The 21,266-nt window shown below is 47.5% G+C and overlaps 1 protein-coding gene across 1 annotated transcript in view; it reads right to left on the bottom strand.

Annotated features, from left to right (window-relative positions):
* Window positions 1-1,651, bottom strand: part of SSB (small RNA binding exonuclease protection factor La) — a 38,776-nt gene extending 37,125 nt beyond the window's left edge. The window contains exon 1 of the mRNA XM_078782181.1: window positions 1,555-1,651. The gene's annotated coding sequence lies outside the window, so the exon portion shown is untranslated. The remainder of the gene's footprint in view (window positions 1-1,554) is intronic.
* Between the last annotated feature and the right edge of the window lie 19,615 nt (window positions 1,652-21,266).

Below are 21,266 nucleotides of genomic sequence, written 5' to 3'. Positions count from 1 at the left end.
TTGGGAGATTGGGCCAAAAACAATACATAGCAGGATATCTCAAAAAGTTATGGACTGATTTGGACGAGACTTGGTGGAGAGGATTAGTGTGTGACAAGGACGAATTGATTCGCTTTTGGTGAAGATCAGAATATGGGTTCGGATACGATAATTATTTGACTTTTAAGCGATTCTTCACCATTGAGAGATTGGGTGAAAAGTGTTATACAACATTATATTTTAAAAAGTTATGGACGAGTTACGATTAAACTTGGTGGACGAGTTGGTTCGGTGACAAGAACAAGCCGATTTGATTTTTGTTAAGGTTCGAATCCAGATCCAGCCTTTCAGTGGGATACAAAACATAAACTGTTCAACCTGGAGGAGGTATGTACTCCACCAAGTGCGGTTCTAGTTACGTCCGCCACCAAAGGTGGATGAAGGTTATGTTTTCATAACTGTCTGTCTGTCCGTTTGTCTGTGAACAAAATATCTCAAAAAGTTGTGGACGGATTCGGACGAAATTTGGCAGAGATGTAGCGTATGTCACAAGGACTAAATGATTCGATTTTGGTTAAGATCCGGATTCGGCTACTAGAATTTTTAAGTGATTCTTCACCATTGGGAGATAGTGCCAAAAACGCTGCATAGCAGGATATCTCAAAACGTTATGGACGGATTTGGACGAAACTTGGTGCACAGGTTGTGTGTGTCACAAAGAAGAATCGATTCAATTTTGGTGAAGATCCGGATCCGGCTAGTAGAATTAAAAGTGATTCTTCACCATTGAGTGATATGGCCAACCAGGCAGAGGTATGCTCTGAGTGCCGTTCTAGTTTCATCCTATTATTACACCCTCATCTGTTATAATCAAAGTATTCCAACCTCAAATTGTTTTTTTTCAACCCACCACCTTTACTTTTAGGATGGGAGTTTTAACACAATTTAACCTGGTGCACCATAAAGCAATCTTTTCTGGCAGTGGAGTTAATGGGGGTAGAAAATATCATGGTTTTGGATTGGCGACGATCTCAGATGGTGATAAACAGCTGTCTTGAATTGCATCCAGATTCGGATCTTCACCAACATTAAATCAATTCTTCCTTGTTACACACCCAACCTGTCCAACAAGTTTCGTCCGAATCTGTCCACAACTTTTTGAGATATCCTGCTCACAGACAAACATAGTCAGACAGCGGTGAAAACCGCCCACATTCTGAGGCTGAGGCAATAACACAGACACACACACACACACGAAACAAATTAATCTTGAAAACCCCAAAGTAAGCACAGGCAAAGGCAATAAGTTTGATAAAATGAATGATGATACCGAACAAGAACACAAGAACAAGAACAAAACACCTTCCAAGATACGAGGAGAAAACCAGGCAAAGGCCTACGCGAATGCAGAATCAAATTCAATGACGTAACAAAATAACAAAATTAACATCGAGATCGAATGAAGGAAAACGAAACATCAACTGAAGTAATCGTTATAAACGAATGAGACAGACAAACAAATGCTGATTCTGAGGCTCGTGTGCACAGCTAGGCCGCGAAATATGCACCGCTCACCAGGAACGTCTCGACCACGTGCTCAGTCACACAAACGCGCAACGATCGTGTTGAGCTGAGTGCACAAGTTCGTGGGACGTGGGCACAGTTTGCGCATGCGCATTTTGAGGCGATTACGTTAGGTCTTTTTTAAATATAAATATAAATATAAATTTATTTATTTATATATATATATTTTAAGTTCCCTCACAAGGAACTTTGACGTAGGAAGAGATGATTACATGAGACCCATCAAAGCCTGGAACAGTAGTCATTATTGCCAACGTATGGGTGCTTGTCCGTACTCCATCGACCGTGCTAATATAGTTATAAATGCTGAGCGTTAACAAAAACAGCGGCACTTTTTTAAATCGAGGGTATAATTCGGCCGGCGTCGGATTTGAATTTCTTACTTCGGAGACTCACAGTGGCCGCTACAACTATTACACCACCATGTCTTCTTTCGATTATCCAACCATTACACCACCATAACTTCTGCATCTCCAACCATTACACCAACATGCCGTTCGCATTTCCAACCATTACACCGCCATGTCTTCTAATCTCCGATCATTACACCACCATATCTTCCACATCTTCAACAATTACACCACCATGTATTTTTTCCATCTCCAACAATTACACCACCACATCTTCTGCATCTCCATCCATTACACCACCATGTCTTTCTCATCTCCAACCGTTACACCATTAGTCCAGCGGATTAGCTTGAAGGAGCTGCGCTCCAACGCGAGTCGAAAGAAGTGACGCGACCAAAGACGGAATTCGTCCGAGTTGCTTTATTGAAACAAAACAGCTCAGGTATTCTGACAAAAGCCCGTTTATCGGGCAGCAATATATATACACATTTATGTCGGGAAGTTTGCCCGGCAAAAGCTATACCGGGCATGCCCGGGTGTCAAGGGCGAGCCTTGGAAAGGCGAGTCTGGACCTGCCCGGGCGTGTTTGGCTGCGGCCTGGCAAGTCGAGGCTGGGCGTGCCCGGGCGCTCTGGACGAGCATTGGAAAGACGAGAGCGGGCATGCCCGGACGCTCTGGGCGAGCCCTGGAAAGGCGATAGCGGGCATGCCCGGACGCTCTGGGCGAGCCCTGGAAAGGCGATAGCGGGCATGCCCGGACGCTCTGGACGAGCCCTGGAAAGGCGATAGCGGGCATGCCCGGACGCTCTGGGCGAGCCCTGGAAAGGCGATAGCGGGCATGCCCGGACGCTCTGGGCGAGCCCTGGAAAGGCGATAGCGGGCATGCCCGGACGCTCTGGGCGAGCCCTGGAAAGGCGATAGCGGGCATGCCCGGACGCTCTGGGCGAGCCCTAGAAAGGCGATAGCGGGCATGCCCGGACGCTCTGGGCGAGCCCTGGAAAGGCGATAGCGGGCATGCCCGGACGCTCTGGACGAGCCCTGGAAAGGCGATAGCGGGCATGCCCGGACGCTCTGGGCGAGCCCTGGAAAGGCGATAGCGGGCATGCCCGGACGCTCTGGGCGAGCCCTGGAAAGGCGATAGCGGGCATGCCCGGACGCTCTGGGCGAGCCCTGGAAAGGCGATAGCGGGCATGCCCGGACGCTCAGGGCGAGCCCTGGAAAGGCGATAGCGGGCATGCCCGGACGCCCTGGGCGAGCCCTGGAAAGGCGAGAGCGGGCATGCCCGGGAAAGACGAGACCGGGAGGTTCGGGCGTGCCCGGGAACAGTGAGTCCGGGCATGCCCGGGAGAGGCGCGTCTGGCCGTGTTCTGGCCGGTGCAAGGCGACTGTGTGCATCCAGCGGTAACCTCTACAAGCTCAACATATCAAACCAATTGCTCATTTTTTGATAATAATAATAATAATAATTATAATTCATTTATTTTGTATAGCGCTTTTCCAGAAGCCCAAAGGCGCTTTGACAGAGTGGAAAACATAATGCATAACAATACATGAAAACAACAATTGCAAAAAGACAAGAATCAATAGGGAAATATTTAAAGCAAAAGGAGGGAGAAGGAAAAGAGATAGTCAGGGGTTAAATGCTGTGGGTTGAATGTTGAATGCAGGTGGGTCTTTAGTGATGTTTTGAATGTGGTGAGTGAGGAGGAGTCTCTGATGGTGTGAGGTAGTGAGTTCCAGAGGGTGGGAGCAGCGATGGAGAAGGCCCTGTCCCCCCAGGATCTGAATTTGGTCCGGATGGAGGGGGTCAGGAGGTTGGTACCAGCAGAGCGGAGGTTGCGGGTGGGAGTGTGTCTGGAGAGGAGGTCAGCCAGGTAGGATGGGGCCAGGTTATGGAGGGCTTTGTATGTCAAGAGGAGGATTTTGTACTGGATTCTCTGGGGGATGGGGAGCCAGTGAAGCTTGTAAAGGACGGGGGTGATGTGGTCACGGGTCCGGGAATGGGTGAGTAGACGGGCAGCGGAGTTCTGAATGTATTGGAGTTTATTGGTGATTTTTGAGGGTGAACCATAGAGGAGGCTATTGCAGTAGTCCAGACGGGAGGTGATGAAGGCGTGGATGAGGCACCAAAATTGTCACTGTGTAGCGACCCATGGGTCCCCCAAGCGAGACCAACAACAGAATCTCCTTGCTCCAGCCGGTGACGTAACCGGCGGGCAAACCACGGCGCCGGGGTGGCCGGTCACGTGACCACCAAAGCATGCCGCGCGTGCGGTTATAATCCTTTGCACCTGTCGGTCACGTGACCACCAAGGCGCGCCTCGCCTGAGAGGCGTGGCTTTCGGTTTCGGTTGTGCTTTCTGGTTGTGATATATATGCAGCCCGATAAACGGGCTTTTTAGAGTTCCCGAGTTGGTTTTTACAATAAACATCTTCTCGGACGAGTTTGTGTCTTGCCCATCACTTCGTCCGTCTCAAGCAAGAGCCCTGCTCTTCAACTGTAGCGGTTACCGATGGGTGTACACAATCGCCTTGCACCTACCAAGGACGTGGCCAGGGAGCAATCACCATGCCGGGCTCGTCCAGGCCGCCCGGACAGGCCCAGACGCGCCTCTCCCGGGCATGCCCGGACTCGCTGTTCCCGGGCTCGCCTGAGCCTCCCGGGCACGCCCGGTCTCGTCTTTCCCGGGCATGCCCAGACTCGTCTTTCCAAGGCTCGCCCAGGACACCCGGGCATGCCCACTCTCGCCTTTCCAGGGCTCGCCCAGGACGCCCGGGCATGCCCGCTCTCGCCTTTCCAGGGCTCGCCCAGGACGCCCGGGCATGCCCGCTCTCGCCTTTCCAGGGCTCGCCCAGGACGCCCGGGCATGCCCGCTCTCGCCTTTCCAGGGCTCGCCCAGGACGCCCGGGCATGCCCGCTCTCGCCTTTCCAGGGCTCGCCCATGACGCCCGGGCATGCCTGCCCTCGCCTTTCCAGGGCTCGCCCAGGATGCCCGGGCAGGTCCAGACTCGCCTTTCCAGGACTCGCCCTTGACGCCCGGGCATGCCCGGTCTCGCTTTTCCCGGGCAAACGCTCTGGCATAATGTGTATATATATTGCTGCCCGACAAACGGGCTTTTCAGAGTACCCGAGTTTGATACGTGCAATAAAGCAACTCGGACGAATTTCCATCTTTGGTCGCGTCAATCCTTCCGACTCGCGTTGGAGCATAGCTCCTTCATCACAAGCATAGAATACGAGTATCCGACTGCAAAGCCGCAATGAGCCGGCGAAGCCAAAGCCTCTTCCCACTATTTTACCCATCACATGGCATCAGTAGGTTAGGTAGTTGGTACTAGGTAGGTGTAGTAGGTACCGTACCTAGTTCAAAATGACACCATTTGCATTCTGGATGAGATTAAAATTTATAAAATTTCCTTCTTGATTAATTCGGTGAATTCGGTCTCAACTTCGGATATTTCCGGCCGTGAAAAACTATCCCCTACGGCCGCGAGATTTCTAAAAAATAATTCTTCGTCAGTTTTAGAATATTTTACGCCGTTTTCAGCCTCCGAAACGCGTAATAAGCTTTTTTGAAGTATTTTTTCAAATGCTCGAATCTCATTGGTTCCGGTGTTTGGTGACGATTTTCGTTGAAGATAACCAGGTTGGTCTTAAAGTATTTTAATTACAAATTAGAGGTGCATAAGATGGTGAATCAAACAAAGACGAGTGAAACAAACTCCTATTGAACTTTTTCAAATTTGTTATGCATACTTCCGCATCCGGAAGATGGCGGCCTCCATTGAGTGATTTGGTTTTTGAAATATTTTTTCAAATGCTCGAATCTCATTGGTTCCGGTGTTTGGTGACGATTTTCGTTGAAGATAACCAGGCCCGTGCGGGCCGATGTTGGTCTTAAAGTATTTTAATTACAAATTAGAGGTGCATAAGATTGTGAATCAAACAAAGACGGGTGAAACAAACTCCGATGGGACTTTTTCAAATTTGTTATGCATACTTCCGCATCCGCAAGATGGCGGCCTCCATTGAGCGATTTGGTGCGTCAAAGCTTCGAAATTCTCAAGCCAAGTGATCCAGCATAATCCGTTTTTTCAACATAATACGTACGCGTTCATTGACAACACCGGCTTCGCCGGCTACTAGTACCCGATGGCAAAGCCGCAATGAGCCGGCGAAGCCAAAGTCTCTTGCCACTATTTTACCCATCACTATGGTATCAGTAGGTTAGGTAGTTGGTCGTAGGTAGGTGTAGTAGGTACCGTACCTCGTTCAAAATGACACCATTGTAGCGGTTACCGCTGGGTGTACACAATCGCCTTGCACCTACCAAGGACGCGGCCAGGGAGCAATCACCATGCCGGGCTCGTCCAGGCCGCCCGGACAGGCCCAGACGCGCCTCTCCCGGGCATGCCCGGACTCGCTGTTCTCGGGCTCGCCCGAGCCTCCCGGGCACGCCCGGTCTCGTCTTTCCTGGGCATGCCCAGACTCGTCTTTCCAGGGCTCGCCCAGGACACCCGGGCATGCCCGCTCTCACCTTTCCAGGGCTCGCCCAGGATGCCCGGGCATGCCCGCTCTTGCCTTTCCAGGACTCGCCCAGGATGCCCGGGCACGCCCAGCCTCGCCTTTCCAGGGCTCGCCCTTGACGCCCGGGCATGCCCGCTCTCGCTTTTCCCGGGCAAACGCTCCGGCATAATGTGTATATATATTGCTGCCCGATAAACGGGCTTTTCAGAGTACCCGAGTTTGATACGTGCAATAAAGCAACTCGGACGCATTTCCGTCTTTGGTCGCGTCAATCCTTCGGACTTGCATTGGAGCATAGCTCCTTCACCATTTGCATTCTGGATGAGATAAAAAATTTATAAAATTTCCTTCTTGATTAATTCGGTGAATTCCGACTCAACTTCGGATATTTCTGGCCGTGAAAAACTATCCCCTACGGCCGCGAGATTTCTAAAAAATAATTCTTCGTCAATTTTAGAATATTTGATGCCGTTTTCAACCTCCAAAATGCGGTAATAAGCTTTTTTGAAATATTTTTTCAAATGCTCGAATCTCATTGGTTCCGGTAATTGGTGACGATTTTCGTTCAAGATAACCAGGGCCCGTGTGGGCCCGGAGAACGAGGTTGGTCTTAAAGTATTTTAATTACAAAGTAGAGGTGCATAAGATTGTGAATCAAAAAAAGACGGGTGAAACAAACTCTTATTGAACTTTTTTGCAATTTTTTATGCATACATCCGCATCCGCAAGATGGCGGCCTCCATTGAGCGAAGCTTCAGTGCGTCAAAGCTTCAAAATTCTCAAGGGATCCAGCAAAATCTGGCTTTTCAACATAATACGTACACGTTTATTCACAACAGCAGCTTCGCCGGCTATTATAGTATAGCTGTGTTTTGTATTATGTATTATAGTACATAATACATAATACGGTGCTGAAGTAAGCATGGTGCTGAAGGGCCCCAGCATCAAGGACCAAAGCCTGGTGTCTTCGACACCAGCAACACTGGCTATTGCCCAGCTTCTGAAATATATCTGTGTCAAGCACAGGCGAACCCAGAAAAACACTACTCCATCAGTCAGACACGATACCTCCCAGGAAACACCTCTTCCAACATACATTGGGCTAATGCTGCATGCAAAAACTCGTAAGAAAGAACTGGTAGGCAGGCTATTCAATCTCGGCCTCAGCATCTCATATGACCGTGTGCTGTGCCTCTCTGCTGATATGGGGAACAATGTCTGCCAAAACTTTTGTATGGAGTAAGTGGTTTGTCCAACCACCATGCGTGGCAACATATTCACAACTGCTGCTGTGGACAATATTGACCACAATCCGAGGTGCAACCACAGCCAAATACTCATTCCATGGAACAGGAATCTCATTGCTGCAACATCCCACTTGCGCAGATGCTGGAGTTGACCGTGGTATTGTCATAATTGGAGGCAATGTTGGCTCGAAGACGGTTGGTGATCTACCACATTTCTATGCTGATGTACCACCTGTTACATCCAGCATCAAGGAATCTACTGTTCCGGCTACCCATGTCACCTCCATGCGAAGGAGTAATTTCAAGACCCATACAGAACAACAGTACAGGTGGTTGGAAAACATGAGACATGTCCTTGATGATGACAAAGAGAAGGACTTTGAGAACATATCATGGGCTGCATACCATGCAAGCCATCAAACCCCTGGTGATCGAATCATCACACCCACTGCCTTACTCCCCCTTTTCCAGGAGTGTGCCCACACTGTGGCTATGATTAAACAGTAAACACTCAATGGATGTAGTGAAGAATGCTATCGAACATCTGAACACAGGCCAAACACCAGTGCTGACATTTGACCAGCCGCTATATGCTCTCGCCAAACAGATCCAGTGGAAGTGGCCTGAGAAATATGGAGAAGATCAATTTGTGGTGATGTTCGGTGGTCTCCACATCGAGATGGCAGCTCTGAAGACTAGGGGGTGACTGGCTACGTGGAAGTGGATGGGTTCAAGCACTGGTACAAGCAGAGATTACTACAGCAGGAACATCAGACTCCTTCCTCCAGGCAGCACATGTTACACGTACAAGAAGGGCACACCAAATCACAGCTGCTGCCTTCTACATTCTGCAACATCGAGCCTATAACCACTACAGTGTTGCCAATACAGAAGATGGAGAGACCCCAGTGGACTATGATGCCTGGTGTAATGACAGACAACAGAATTGCCCACAGTTTCAGTACTGGGCAACAACAATGGCACTGGAAATTTGCATTCTAATCTATGTGCACTCCATACGAGAAGCCAATTTTACTAAGTATCTGGATGCACCGACAGAACTGACTCCATGGTTCTATGCACTAGATCACACAAACTATGCGTGCTGGATACCAGTGCACTGAGAGATATGGCTCAACTGTCAAAGCAACACCCAGACGTTTACAGAGAATTTAGTGCTGGTCACTTTACGGTGCAGAAGACCAAACGGGTATTCTCAGCCATCACTATTGATCAAGCACATGAACAGAATAATGCTTGCATCAAGGGTGATGGAGGGGCAATTGGCCTCACAGAGAACCCAAGTGCTCTGCGGCGGTGGATGATTGCTGGCCAAGAGGTTGCCAGAGTTATTCAGGAATTCGAGAATGTGGAGCTTCACTGGGAAAACGAGTCGACTTATGTCACCATGATCAAACATCGAATGTACAGAAATCCTTTGCATAAGATGTTCGTTCACTTGTGAGTGTAATCGAGGAACTGGGCAACCCTTTTGATGAGGAGAGCCAAGACTTACTTGTCCTTGATACCAAAGAAATTGCAGACCCTTCAGTATTGAAGACAGTCCGCACTGCCAAGAACCTAGGCCAAGAACAGTTTGATCAATACTGTCTCCCAGACAGGACCAAGTCAATCGATGATGTACTTCACCGTAATAAGCTACCACTTTTAGGCACACCTATAGACAAAGCACCTAAGGGAAAGCAACAGTTTGCCTCCATGAAGAGTGACATGTGTTACGGATTCGTCACTTCCGTTGTTGTGGTTTTCATCCACTGTAAACATTTTTGATTCCTTGTACTATTATTGTTGTCGTTTAAGGGAAATATATATGACTATTTTCAAAAGGTAAAAAATTTATGTTTTAAATGAAACCGGAACCGAACGACGAGGAGGAGGAAGAGGAGAAAAAGAAGGCGGAGCGAGTGAGTTCGACAAGAAAGCCGAGTTGCTTTGAGGTCTGAGCGAACGTTGACGAACGAGAGTCACGAGTGAACTTTGGGTTTCCCAGGAAAGGGATTCCTGCGACAGAGTTGTTATCGCTGTGACAGCTCAACCTGCGTGTCAGGTTTTGCGGTGGATTCTGAAGAGAATCATCGTCATCATCATCGTGCCGTTATGCCTCGAGAGCGGGCCGTCGGCCATTTTGACTCGCGCAGGACTTGCGCTTCGCTCAAGGTTTCATCTCGCTTCGACCATTTTCACCGCATTCAGACGTTTATCTGGTGTGTGTGTGTGCAACGTGGCTTTTGAAGGTTAATTTGCGGTTCGCCGACTGTGAGCCGTGGAACATCCATACCCGAGGGTGTGATTTCCCAGTCGCCTGGAGGGTGCCTTTGGATTTCCCAGTCGCCTTGAGGGCGCCTTTGCGCAGCTTTGGCCGCGTGACTGTGACTGTCATCCGAACGGGATTCTGGTCGATTAGACAGCGTTCTGACGATCGCTGGAGCGGATCGACTTTGGCTTGAAACCGGAATCAACTTTGGTTAGAAGCCGGGAAAGAGACATTGGGAATGTTCTTGTTTCACTCACTTGGAGCACAGTGAGTTATATATTACGAAACTGATGGTACCATCATAGGATATATATTGATTGTACTTTTGATTACTATTATTGTTGTACTGTTATTCTTGTGTGATCTTAATACAATATTTGTTTGTTGGTAACAATTGGTGTGGCTTCACCATTGATCTTTGACATACAGAATAACACATTTTCTGCCGTGACTCCTCTCGGGGCTCGGAGGTACACCGTGACCAGGGGGTTTGGGGAGGAGCACGTAACAGAAATTGGGGGCTCGTCCGAGAAATTGGGGACTCGTCCAAAATTGGCCCAAATTGAAATTGGGGGCTCGTCTTTGCTAAGGGAAATTGGGGGCTCATCTTTGATGACAAAAATCTCGTCCGGGATTAAATTCTCTAACATTCGTCCGGGATAGAATTGCCTAACATTCCCAAAATTCCCAAATTTGGAATTTTTCTAACATTCCCAAATTTTTCCCCAAAAAAAAATTTTTGGGAAATATTTTGTGTGAAGGTTATCAGGTGTTAACTGATAGTCACCGTGGTGTTTGACGCAGAAAAGTTTGCAGCATCCCCTAATGAGGCACAGTTCCAAGCGTTAAAAAGATCGGAACTCTTGATATTGGCCAAACATTTTAACTTGGAGGTCCGAGCTCATCTATCTATAATTCCAGTAATCTCTGTACGTCTGTACGTTTGTACGTCTGTACGTTTGTTTGTCTGTGACCGCTGTTTCTCGACAACCACGGGTCCGATATACTTTTAACTTGCCAGGTATATTGCTGGGGACCCGAGGATGTGCCTTTTCAAGGTTTCATATTAATCAGACAATTACTTACCGAGCTATGTCCAAAAAACGATTCAACCAATCAGAGAGCAGCGAACGATCGCGTGTGCCGAACGTGGAGGACACACTCTGCCTCGGATGGCACATTTGAGAGCGTATTCATTTATTTCACGTTTGCAAACTATGTTGGCGTTAAACTATGTTTTAAAACTAATAAAACCGAATTTGCGATTCATTCGCTTTCCTGCGCGTTTGTGCACGCGATGGCGATTTCTTTACCAAACTCCGGAAGCCGTTCGCTTTGGACCAAACCATTGCATGTAAATAGAGGGGGGGGGATTGTCACCGTACTCGCAAGCCGTTCGCTTTGGACCAAACCATTTCATGTAAATAGAGGGGGGGGGGGGGGATATAATTTTAGATATAGATATAGTACGGGCAATGCCCTAGTATGAAGAAAGCAGAGATGCAGACATTGGTGGTAGAATCTCTGGTGGGACAAGGAACACGGACAGAGGTAGCCTTGGATTGGTTACCCGAGGAAAAAGAAAATGTGGAGCTCCGGAAAATGGAGATGCAACTGCAGAGCCAGGAAAGGTTAAAAGAGTTGGAATGGAAAGCCGAGGAAAGAAGAGCAGAGGAAAGGATAGTTGAAAGGGAATTCGAGGAAAGAAGAGTAGAACAGGAACGAGAACTCGAGGAGAGAAGAACAGAGGAAAGGAGAGCTGAAGAAGAAAGAAGAGCAGGGGAAAGGGCAGAGGAAAGGAGAGCCGAAAGGGAGTTGAAGGAACGTGACATGGAGTATCAGAAGGAACTTAAACTCAAGGAGCTGGAATTAATGGGAGAACGGAGAGAAGTAGTATCCATGCCGGCTAGTTCGACTAGTCAGAACACTTGGGATGTTGGTAGGCATGTGAGGCTGGTTCCACCCTTCAATGAAAAGGAGGTAGCCAAGTTTTTTTTTACACTTTGAGAAAGTGGCTCAAATGCTAAAATGGCCTGTGGGGTCCTGGACTATGTTAGTGCAAAGTGTTCTGTTGGGTAAAGCTCAATATATCTATTCGGCTTTATTGATTGACGAATGTGCAGATTATGAGTTGGGGAAGAAAACCATTCTCAAAGCCAATGAATTGGTCCCTGAAGCTTACCGGCAAAAATTCAGGAATGCCGGGAAGAGGGAGAGTGAGACCCATGTGGAGTTTGCCAGAATGAAGGAAACCATTTTTGATCGGTGGTGTGACTCTAAGGGGATTGGGAAAGACTTCAAACTGTTGCGACAATTGATCTTGGTGGATGAATTCAAACAGTGTGTCCACGTGGACATTAAAGTACATCTGGATGAAAAGAAAGTACCAGAGTTGTATGAGGCAGCAACCGTGGCAGATGACTGTGCCTTGACACACAGGATGGGGTTCCACAAACCTAACTTCCCGCCTCGAGTTAGCCAGGGGAGTTATGGTAAATCAGGTTCGGAGAACAAATATTCATGGAGGCGGCCAAGAGATGACTATGAGGACAAATCTGATACCGCGACTTTTAGGGATCAGAAGACTACAGTTCCAAGACAGACTTATCTTCCGGGGGGCCCGAGGCAGACCACGAGCCCCTCGGGCCTACTTGCACTTTTTGCAAGAAACCTGGGCATTTGATGTCCCAATGTTATGCCCTGAAAAGGAAAAATCAGGAGCGGAGTCAGACTAGTACAACTCCGAATGCATTGGCCAATGCGAGAAATCGTCCTTGGAGGACAGTGCCTTGTGAAGGTTCCCATGCCAAAGTTACGGCATCACAGAACGACCTTGTTCAAGAGGGTTACAAACCTTTTATTTCAGAGGGGTTTGTGTCACTGGATGGAGACTTGACTAACCAGAGACCTGTTAGGGTATTGAGGGACACAGGAGCACATCAATCTTTGATGCTTGAAGGCATTTTGCCATTGTCAGAGAAGACGGCAACTGGTGTTAGTGTTCTTTTACAGGGGGTTGGTGGCTATGTTAAAGCTCCACTTCATGTCATCCATTTGAAGTCTGATTGGGTGTCAGGACCGGTCACCGTAGGTTTACAAGCCACTCTTCCTGTAGAGGGAATCTCTTTTATTATCGGGAATGATTTGGTCGGTGGTCGAGTTTCTGGTAATCCAATGTTGGTTGAAAAGCCCAGTATGGAAAATAACACCACACAGTTAGAGCAGGAGATTTAGGATATCTTTCCATCCTGTGCAGTGACTCGTGCTATGGGTAGGAAGCGCTCTGAAGAGAAGGAGAAGGAAGGCGATGTGGATTTGGGTTCCTTAGAGGTATTGGAGGAAAATTCTGAAAGAGGTAATAGAAAAGGGAGTGACATCAAGGAACTTAAGGAAAAGGTGGCATCTGGAACCAAAGAGGAAATGGAGTGTCCGTCGGAGATATCTGGGAACGAGGTTGAGGAAACAGTGCTGGTCCGAAAGAGACTTGTTGAAGAACAACACGGAGATTCGGAGATCCGGACTTTAATTGGTAAAGCCGTTACAGAGGAAGAGGCTATGAAGATACCTGTTGGTTACTTCATGAAAGGGGAAATACTCATGAGAAAATGGAGACCACCAGAGGTGCCAGCAAACGATGAGTGGAAAGTTCATTACCAAATTGTGGTGCCACCGCCATACCGGAAGGAGATGTTGAGTTTGGCGCATGAGACACCTTTGGCCGGGCACCTTGTAGTGAACAAGACCTGTGACAGAATATTGGTACATTTTTTCTGGCCAGGATTGCGACGTGATGTGGCGGAGTTCTGCAAATCATGCCAGCTGGTGGGAAAACCTAATCAGAAAGTCCCATCCGCACCTTTAAAACCCATTCCAGCTTTTGAAGAGCCATTCAGCCGTGTCATTATTGACTGTGTAGGCCCTTTACTTAAAACTAAGGCTGGACATCAGTATTTGTTGACCATCATATGCGCTTCCACAAGGTTCCCAGAGGCAGTGCCTCTTAGAAAAATTACTGCGGCAGTTATTGCGAAGGCCTTGATTACATTTTTCACTTTGGTTGGCCTACCTAAGGTCATCCAGTCTGATCAGGGTTCCAATTTCATGTCAACGGTTTTTCAGCAAGTGGTACACCTGTTGGGAGTGGAGCAAGTAAGATCAAGTACTTACCATCCCGAGAGCCAAGGGGCCTTGGAAAGGTTTCACCAGACATTGAAGAATATGATCAGAATGTATTGTTTTGAATGTGACAAGGATTGGGATGAAGGAATACCCTTATTGTTGTTTGCTACGAGGGAATCTGTTCAGGAATCATTGGGGTTCAGTCCTTTTGAACTTGTGTTTGGACACGCAGTGCGAGGACCATTGAAATTGGTGAAAGAACAGTGGCTACAGGAGGAGTCACAGTCAACAGTGGTGGAGTATGTGTCAACGGTTAGGCACAGATTGGCAAAGGCTTGTGAAGTTGCGAGAAGCAACTTGAAAGTGAGCAGGATAAAATGAAAGTGAGACATGACAATAAATCTCAGATAAGAAATTTCAGTCCTGAGGACCGAGTGTTAGTGTTGCTTCCTGTTCCAGGTCAGCCACTACAGGCTAGATATTTTGGTCCCTATGCAATTGAAAGGAGGGTTAATAAAACAGATTACGTGGTGACTACTCCCGACCGACGGAAAAGCGGCAGCTGTGTCATGTCAACCGACTGAAGAAATATCATGAGAGGAAGCCTGTGGAAGAAATGGTTCCTGTCTCACCTGTCGTGCCTGTAGTCGGGGTGCAGGAGAATCCAGAGGTTGACGCCGGTGTGAAGTTTGACAACTTTGATGACCAGGCTTGTCCCAGATTGATGAACACAGAAGTGTTGAGTCATTTAGATGAGAAATTAGGTCATTTGACGAGGGAACAACAAGGGCAACTGTCCAGCCTAATTTTTGAATTTGCACATTTGTTCACAGATGTAACTGGTCGTACTGACTTGGTATATCATGATATTGAGGTGGGGGAAGCCACTCATGTGAAACAACACCCCTATCGGATGAACCCTGTGAAGATGGAGTATCTTCGGAAGGAGGTTCAGTATATGTTGGAGAATGACATCATCGAACCAAGCAGCAGTGAATGGAGCTCCATGTGTGTTGGTTCCAAAACCCGATGGCAGTTTTCGCTGTTGTACGGATTTAAAACGGGTTAATGCAGTGACCAAGACCGACTCATATCCCATCCCGAGGATTGATGACTGTATTAATAGAATAGGCCCAGCTAAATTTGTATCTAAATTTGACTTGCTGAAAGGGTATTGGCAGATTCCTCTTACTGATAGAGCCAAGGAAATCTCGGCTTTAGTCACACCAAATGGGTTGTATCAGTACAAGGTTCTTCCCTTTGGATTGAAAAATGGGCCTGCTACATTTCAACGGCTGATTAATAAGCTTATTGCAGACCTTGAGGGGGTGGAGGCTTATCTGGATGATGTCATCATCCACACCATGACCATGGAAGATCATATTAAACAAATCCATGCATTTTTCAAGAAACTGACCGAGGCAGGGTTGACCATCAACTTATCTAAGAGTGAGTTTGTAAAGGCACAGGTGGTGTTCCTAGGCCATGTAGTAGGTCAGGGTCAGGTGCAACCGGTGGCAGCCAAGATAGAAGCCATTGATCGCTTCCAAGTTCCAAAAGGGAAGAAGGAGCTTATGAGATTCTGGGGTATGGCTGGTTGGTACCGGTGGTTCTGCAGGAATTTTTCTGATGTGGTAGCCCCTTTAACGAATTTGCTGAAGAAAGAGACCAAGTTTGTTTGGGATGACAAATGTCAGGCTGCCTTTGCCCACGTCAAAGCAATATTAATGAGCTCTCCTGTCCTAGCGGCCCCGGATTTTCAAGCACCTTTCAAGTTGGCCATTGATGCAAGTGATGTGGGGGCTGGGGAAGTTCTATTACAGGAAGATGAGGATGGAGTGGATCACCCGGTGTGCTACTTCTCCAGAAAGTTCAACAAACATCAAGCAAATTATGCCACTGTGGAAAAAGAGACCCTTGCTCTCCTGCTAGTGCTTCAGCATTATGAGGTGTATCTGGGAACTACTACCTTTCCTATAAAAGTCTTCACTGATCACAACCCCTTAACCTTCATTCAAAAAATGAAAAATAAAAAACCAGAGGTTGATGAGATGGAGTTTGGCTTTGCAGGAGTTCAACTTGGAAATTGAGCATGTAAAGGGCAGGAACAATGTCGTTGCTGATGCTTTGTCCAGAGTGAACTAACTTTGGAAATTTCTGGAGGTTGTTTGGAAGTTTTGTTGCTTTATTTTGGGAAATATTAATTATCGTTGTTCACAGGAATTGGTTATTTGGGTGTGAGTTTTACTTTTGTTTGTTGAAAGAGTTTTTGCCTGCAAAGAAAGTTTGAACATAGTGAAAACTTTCTTTCTTGAGGGGGGGAAGTGTTACGGATTCGTCACTTCCGTTGTTGTGGTTTTCATCCACTGTAAACATTTTTGATTCCATGTACTATTATTGTTGTCGTTTAAGGGAAATAGATATTACTATTTTCAAAAGGTAAAAAATTAATATTTTAAATGAAACCGGAACCGAACGACGAGGAGGAGGAAGAGGAGAAAAAGAAGGCGGAGCGAGTGAGTTCGACAAGAAAGCCGAGTTGCTTTGAGGTCTGAGCGAACGTTGATGAACGAGAGTCACGAGTGAACTTTGGGGTTCCCAGGAAAGGGATTCCTGCGACAGAGTTGTTATCGCTGTGACAGATCAACCTGCGTGTCAGGTTTTGCGGTGGATTCTGAAGAGAATCATCGTCATCATCGCCGTGCCATTACGCCTCGAGAGCGGGCCTTCGGCCATTTTGACTCGCGCAGGACTTGCGCTTCACTCAAGGTTTCATCTCACTTCGACCATTTTCACCGCATTCAGACGTTTATCTGGTGTGTGTGTGTGCAACGTGGCTTTTGAAGGTTAATTTGCGGTTCGCCGACTGTGAGCCGTGGAACGTCCATACCCGAGGGTGTGATTTCCCAGTCGCCTGGAGGGCGCCTTTGGATTTCCCAGTCGCCTTGAGGGCGCCTTTGCGAAGCTTTGGCCGCGTGACTGTGACTGTCATCCGAACGGGATTCTGGTCGATTAGACATCGTTCTGACGATCGCTGGAGCGGATCGACTTTGGCTTGAAACCGGAATCAACTTTGGTTAGAAGCCGGGAAAGAGACATTGGGAATGTTCTTGTTTCACTCACTTGGAGCACAGTGAGTTATATATTACGAAACTGATGGTACCATCATAGGATATATATTGATTGTACTTTTGATTACTATTATTGTTGTACTGTTATTCTTGTGTGATCTTAATACAATATTTGTTTGTTGGTAACAATTGGTGTGGCTTCACCATTGATCTTTGACATACAGAATAACACATTTTCTGCCGTGACTCCTCTCGGGGCTCGGACGTACACCGTGACCAGGGGGTTTGGGGAGGGGCACGTAACACATGGAATTATTTTCTTGGTTGTATATCGGCTGTCAGACTCGGGATGGAAATCTTGATGAATTATTTCGACACGAGAACCAAGGATGCCCACCAGCACTCTCTGAGGCAGGGAGACTTCACCTAGGCACCAAGAGTGACTTGTTGACGTGTCTGGAAGGCCTTTCCAATGCACAATCAGAAGCTCCTAGTGTCACCAATATAGTTTTAGATGGAGCAGCCATCATTCAAATGCTGAAGCCAGGAACTGCAAAGACATTTCTTGAATATGCCAGTCAGGTGTTCATCCCATACATCTTAGGACAGCTTCAACATACATCACGTCTAGATCTGGTCTGGGACAGCTATGTAATTGATTCTCTAAAAGCAACAGCCAGGGCAAAACGTGGAAAAGGGGGTTCGCAGACGTGTTGTCGAGTCTGCACCCATACCAAAAAACTGGCAGGACTTCTTGCGTGTGGATATCAATAAGACAGAACTGTTCAGTTTCCTGTCAAAAGTACTCATCCATTCATTCGATACTGAAAACAAGGAGCTGGTAGTCACAGATGGGGACCGGGTACTCTGTGTGCCACCACAACAGGACATTGACTCACTTGCACCATGCAACCATGAAGAGACAGACAGTCGAATGTTGCTGCATGTAGCACATGCTGCAAAGCACGGACATCACCAGATACTAGTACGTACTGTTGACACAAATGTTGTGGTGTTGGCTGTGATGGTAGCTCATACACTACCAGATAAAGATGAACTGTGGCTAGCTTTTGAAACAGGAAAGAATTTTCGCTACATACCAACCCACAAAATTGCAGGCTGTCTGGGTCCAGGGAAATCACGTGCGCTTCCAATGTTTCATGCCCTAACAGGGTGTGATACGGTGTCAGCCTTTGTTGGACATGGAAAGAAAACTGCATGGGCTACTTGGAACTCACTGCCTGAGCTCACTAATGCACTTTTGCGACTGGCACGTGCTCCCAGTGGGATCTCGGAACAAAGCATGAGTGTCATAGAGAGGTTCGTCATACTCCTCTTTGATCGAACAAGTACTTCCACTGATGTTAACAAGGCTAGGAAGAAGCTGTTTGCAAAGAATAACTCTATTAAGCGAATTCCACCAACACAGGCTGCTCTAGAACAACATGTTAAGAGGGCTGTTTTACAGGGTGGCCATATCTGGGGCCAGACACTGCTTCCACAGCCTGCACTTCCTTCTCCATGTAGCTGGGGTTGGATAAAGACTGATGACGGACTTTATCAACCAAATTGGACAACACTTCCTGAAGCATCCAAAACCTGGTATGAGTTGATCTCCTGTGGCTGCAAGAAAGGATGCCGTAACCGCTGCAAGTGCAAAAAGGCTGCACTGAAATGCACAGCTCTCTGCTGGTGTGAAGGAGAATGTCCAAGAAACTAATATACCTAGCAGTACATCAATTTTTACATATAAAGCTGAACTGTTTTAAAGCAATATGCTCAGATATGATCCCATTTTGTGAACATGGTGGGCATTTTGAAAAATGGCGCCCATACATATTCAGGCCAGCACCTGGTTAATATTCTGGCATAAGATCATGAGCAATTGGCAGCTCTAAAGTGGCTATTAGACACAAACAAAGACATCTAGTAGGCATTACCGATATCGCCAATGCAGCATGGCGGCCATATTGGAAAATGGCCGCTCTGGCCAACATAGGTACAATTTCAAGTGCCTCCATAATCTGAAATTGTTTACTATGTAATTATCTATGTCTGTGCCAATTTTGATGCTTTTATCAAAAAATGAACAATTGGGTTGCTAATCCACTGGACTACATCATGTTTTCTCATCTCCAACCATTACACCGCCATGTCTTCCGCATCTCCAACTATTACACCGCCATGTTTTGTCATCTCCAACCATTACACCACCATGTTTTCTCATCTCCAACCATTACACCGCCATGTTTTTTCATCTCCAACCATGTTTCATCTCCAATTTCATGACACCTGGGTTCAGACGTTAGACAGAATTTCATGACAGGTGTAATGAAATGAAAAAACATTACACCTGTCATGAAATTCTGTCTAACGTCTGAACCCAGGTGTCATGTGTCTTTTGCCCGCTACGCGGCTGTTATAAGGACTTGGTCATTCAGCGCTATGATCATACCTGAGACATTTACTGGATACTATGCTGGTGCATAAATAGATGGTATGTACGGTACCGCCACTTTGTTACGGCTTGCTTGTGCTCATCTGTAAACTCATTACTAGTTCAGATGTATGCTGAATATTGATATGATGTTCACTGGTCTCTTTACAGGTATTGTTAGGGATCGATTGATATTAAACTCATGATCTGAGCCAATGTTGTAACTCTGATTCTTACAACAATTAATATCAATCGACTCTTGTCTTGATCGACAACAATGACTCATAAGCTGATCCTCGTCCCGATCTTCGGAGCGGATCCACAAGCATCGGACTCGGCTGCCCAGCTCCAGCACTGGCTTCGACTACTGACGATTTACCTCGGAGCCCAAGCTGATCTCACGGATGAGACAAAGCTCGCAGTGCTTAACTTTCGTGTGTCCCATTCTGTCTATCAGTGTATTTCTCAGTGCATCACGTACGATACTGCTGAAGCGGAACTATGCTGAAACTACATCAAGACTCGAAGCGCGGTCTACACATGGTACCTGCTCTCCTCACGACGCCAGGACCCTTCGGAATCCATTGATCACTTCGTTCAGGATCTCCGCCATTTAGCGAAGGATGGTACAGGTGAACCGAGATCCCATGAACAAGTCTGTGATGATTTAATGAGAGATGCATTTGTTTCCGGGGTTCACTCACCGATGATACATCAAAGATTGCTAGAGACTTAACTAGAGATTTAACTCTTGAGACTGCTCATAAGAATGCGCTCGTTTACGACGAGGCGCGGAGACAATCGGAGGCATACGATCGTCACCATTGTCCGTACGTCACTGCGGGGCTAACCGGTGAGCGACCGGAGAGGGCTGCGGCAGCGGAGCAAGCAGATGCTGAACCTCCGCTGGAATCGGGGACAACGGACACTCTCGAGGCTTCAGGCCCGAGCGTGACCGCCACTGCTGCCACGACCTCATCTGCCGGGAGTACCTCAAAGTGCTATTTTTGTGGAAATTGATATCATTTGAGAACAGTTTGCCCCACGCGCGAAGCGACGTGCCATTCGTGCTCACGGAAAGGTCATTTCTCAAAGGTATGCCGATCGACACGGGGCCGGCGAACTCGCCCGACATTTTCCGTGCTTTTCGCACAGTCCGGGGCACAATCTGCATCTCACGCGACCTTGACTAGGATCCACTCACAGCCTGCGAGGCGCCGTCGCGCGCCCTTGACTGGGATCTCCCCACGCGGGCCTTGCGCGGCATGCATGCCCTTGAGGGGGACTCTTTCATCGCCCGTGCGCGTGGCTCGATTGCCACCTCTGGATGTTTCGACAACGACACCACGCTTGACACTAGCTGGCGTCGGACCTGCGCGCGTGGCTCGATCGCCACCTCTGGATGTTTCGACAACTACAGGGCCACCCGGATTAACCAACGCTGTTATTCCAGTCATGATTGAGGAACAGATGGCCAACGCCTTGATCGACACAGGCTCTACTGATAGCTATGTTGACTTGCGGCTCGTCCAGAAGCATGGCTGGCCGATTCTCGGGACAACGCACAGGATTTTCATGGCTTCCCAAGCTCTTTGGCTGCGTACCAAAGGCGAATGCCGGCTGAAGCTAGTGATCAATGGCCGCATGTTTCCGGATGTGCATTTAATGGTTTTACCA

Source organism: Myxine glutinosa, chromosome 7 (assembly GCF_964187855.1).
Source record: "Myxine glutinosa chromosome 7, kmMyxGlut1.1, whole genome shotgun sequence".
Taxonomy (NCBI): domain Eukaryota; kingdom Metazoa; phylum Chordata; class Myxini; order Myxiniformes; family Myxinidae; genus Myxine; species Myxine glutinosa.
Note: the sequence above shows the minus strand (reverse complement) of the source record. Positions and strands in the feature narration are given on the sequence as shown.